This window comes from Nomascus leucogenys, chromosome 11, assembly GCF_006542625.1.
Source record: "Nomascus leucogenys isolate Asia chromosome 11, Asia_NLE_v1, whole genome shotgun sequence".
Classification (NCBI taxonomy): Eukaryota; Metazoa; Chordata; class Mammalia; order Primates; family Hylobatidae; genus Nomascus; species Nomascus leucogenys.
The window spans coordinates 4,677,412-4,681,177 of NC_044391.1; the positions used below are offsets into that span (position 1 = coordinate 4,677,412).

At 42.9% G+C, this 3,766-nt stretch overlaps 1 pseudogene; it reads right to left on the reverse strand.

The window, feature by feature from the left end:
- Nucleotides 1–521: 521 nt before the first annotated feature.
- On the reverse strand, nucleotides 522–995 carry LOC100599724 (annotated as a pseudogene).
- Between the last annotated feature and the right edge of the window lie 2,771 nt (nucleotides 996–3,766).

Genomic DNA, 3,766 nt, shown 5'->3' on the forward strand with positions numbered 1-3,766 from the left:
ATTTTCTAAATTCTTTACCACTGGTTGTGTAAAGTTGGTCCTGATGTAGGTACAGACATAAACACACCTTAGTTAAGAGTAAAGGTTTCGAATAAGCTGGCTTCTCTGACCAGAATATTGCTAGAATGTAAGCACTGTGAGTGCACAGGCCTCCATATATTTTGCTCACTGCTGTTTCCCTAGAGAAGTCCCTGGCATAATAGTAAATGCTTGATAAATATTTGTTGAATGTTTTTATGGTTGAAATCATTGTTTATGTTCCATTAGCTTTTGCCATATTTTTTTTTCATACCTCTGTATTAGTTTCCTAGGGCTGCCATCACAAATCACCAAAAACTTGGTGGCTTTAAACAACAGAAATTTATCCTCTCATGGTTCTAGAGTTTGTAAGTCTGAAATCAAGGTGTTAGCAAGGCCACACTCCCTCCAAGGCTGTAGGGGAGAATTTTTCCTTGTCTCTTCTAGTTTCTTTTTTCTGGTGAAAAGATACATATATTTAGAATTAGCCAGCCAGACTCAGTTTAGATGATCCCAATTTTGTTGGCAACATCCAAAGCATCATAATCAGGAGCCAGAAGCATATATGCCTTCTTCTCTCTATCAGGCCTAACCAGGGTGTTGACCTTGGCCACATCAATGTCACAGAGCTTTTTCACAGCCTGTTTGATCTGGTGCTTGTTGGCTTTAACATCCACAATGAACACAGGTGTGCTGTTGTCTTCTGTCTTCTTCATGGGAGACTCAGTGGTCAGCAGAAACTTGATGATGACATAGTGGCCAAGCTTGTTTCTCCTGGGGGTGCTCTTTCGAGGATATTTGGGCTGCCTCTGAAGTCACGGTGTCTTGGTGGGTGGGTGTCGTGCAGATTTTCTTTATGTGTGTGTGTGTGTGTGGCTGTGGACACCTTTCAGCACTGCCTTCTTGGCCTTCAAAGCCTTTGCTTTGGCCTTGGCTTAAGGAGGGACGGAAGCTTCCTTCTTCATCTTTGGCGCCATCTTGTGAAAAGCTCTCTTCTAGTTTCTGATGTCTCCAGGCATCCCTTGGCTTGTAGCTGCACAACTCCAATCTCTGCCTCCATCTTCACATGGTCCTCTCCTACGTCTGCTTCTTCTCTTCTTTTTATAAGCACATTTGTCATTGGATTTGGGGCCCACCTGGTTAATCCAGGATGGTTTAATCTTGAGATTCTTCGCTTAATTACACCAACGAAGACTCTTTTTCCAAATAAGATCACATTCACACTCACACGTATCTGAAGTTGGAACTTGGACATGTTTTTCATGGCCACGATGCAACCCATTACAATGTCTAACCACCAATTTTAAGATTCTATTCATTCAACACACATGTGTTAAATATCTATTATGTTCCAGGCACCAAATGGTGAGGATGCAAATATCAGCATGATGTGGCCACTGGCCTTCCTTAGCCAGATGATAACTTATCAAAGGTTTTTATTCTAAATCCTTCTGTAATAAAATAAAATACATTTTAAATTCACATAAAAGGATATCTTATCTACTCTGAATCCCTTCATATTAATTTTTCCATAAATTCTAAAGAACACTCTTCGTTGTTAATTTTTCAATTGTCCTATTATTCATTTTTCAGATGTTATTAGCTCGAGGTCATTTCCTTCAAAATATTTCATGATGTGAAACCATTTCCATTAGTTTCAACGTATTTTCTTTCACCACAAGTCAAAGTACAGGCACAGTAAACTTAGCAAGAACCCATTCATCCCTGTACCATTTTGTCATTAAGGTAACATCAATATCCCTCTGGCTGAGGTTAGCCATATCTTATCATGGCCTGGTTTCTTTGGAAAGCAGAGCCTGAGAACATATAGGTAGTTTATTTGGGAAATAATTCCAGGAAGCAAGAGTGTGAGATGGGGGTAGTTTGGAGGGGAACAGGGGATCAGGGAATCAAGAGGGAGAAACTAAACAGGAATACATTACCAATTGAGCCCTCACAATGCAGTAACTGGTTTTTGCCCCCATAAGACTTTCTGATTTTTTTTTTTTTTTTTTTTTTTTTTTTGAGATGGAGTCTCATTCTGTTTCCCAGGCTGCAGTGCAGTCACTGCAACCTCCGCCTCCCCAGTTCAAGCAATTCTCCTGCCTCAGCCTCCCGAGTAGCTGGGACGACTGGTATGTGCCACCACCCCCAGCTAATTTTTGCGTTTTTAGTAGAGATGGGGTTTCACCATGTTGATTAGGCTAGAATCGAACTCCTGACCTCGGCCTCCCAAAGTGTTGGGATTACAGGTGTGAGCCACTTCGCCCGGCCTATTCCTTTACTTTCTTAGTAAACTTGCTTTCACTTTACTCTGTCGCCTCACTTCTGATTTCCTTCCTGCACGAAGGCAAGAACCCATGTGACCTCCCAGGCTGCACCCCCTTGAGGTTCACCCTGTGAAAGAATGACTCACAGGACTCAGGAAAACACTGTACTTACAATTACTCTTTTCCCATAAAGGATACAAATGAATAGCCAGATGAAAAAACATATGATGGCAAGGTCTGGAAGTGTCTTGAGCACAGGAGCTTCTGTCCCCTTGGAGCCAGGGTCTGCCACCCTCCTGGTACATCAATGTGTGCACCAACTGGGAAGCACTTCACACCTCATCATTCAGAGCTTTTACTGAAGTTTTATTATGTAGGCATGATTGAATTAGTCATTAGCCACATTAGCCTCAGTTTCTGGCCTCCCCTCCTCAGCAGTCAGGGACTGGGGCTGAAGGTTCCAACCCTCTCACCACGTGGTTGATTTTCCTAGCTACCACCCCCCATCCTGAAGCTCTCTAGGGGCTCTGCAGAAAGTTACCTTATTAGCATATACTTGGATATAGCAAAAGTGGCTCATTATGAATAACAAAAGACACTCCTGTCATTAAGGAAATTCCAAGGGTTTCTGAAACTCTCTGGCAGGAATCAGGGGCAAAGACCAAATACTTTTTTTTTTTGAGACGGAGTTTCAAAACTTGTTGCCCAGGCTGGAGTGCAATGGCGTGATCTTGGCTCACTGCAACCTCCACCTCCCAGGTTCAAGTGATTCTCCTACCTCAGCCTCCCAAGTAGCTTAAATACATGTTTTGATTATTCACAGTACAACACATAGGGAGTGCTCACTGAACACTGACGATTGTTATTCTCGAGGTGTGGAAGCCGTGTCATAGACCACCATCATCACAACCACCCCTGGAACAAACACCTCTGCTGTGTTAACTTTTGAATTAAAAAAGTAAATCTTAATTTAAAAAAAAAGAATTTTCAGGCCAGGCACAGTGGCTCATGCCTGTAATCCCGGTACTCTGGGAGGCCTAGGTGGGCAGATCACCTGAGGTAAGGAGTTTGAGACCAGCCTGGTCAACATGGTGAAATCCCGTCTCTACTAAAAATACAAAAAGTTAGCTGGGTGTGGTGGTGCGTTCCTGTAATCCCTGCTACTTTGGGGGCTAAGACAGGAGAATCACTTCAACAAGGAGGCAGAGTTTGCAGTGAGCCGAGATCGCGCCACTGCACTCTAGCCTGGGTGACAGAGTGAGACTCCGTTTCAAGAAAAACAAAATTCAGAGCAGAAGATTTGGAAATGTTACAGATCACAAGCTCTTTGGTTTTCCATGTAATAAAAATTAATACGGGGCCAAGTAGTCTTCCCAGTCAAGGTTTTTATTTTGGAGCTTGTGCTGAAGCTCAAGGAAGACAGCGGAGGTACAAGGACTCCCTGAAAAAGCTGGTTGGGGCTTTTTTATTAGGCAAAG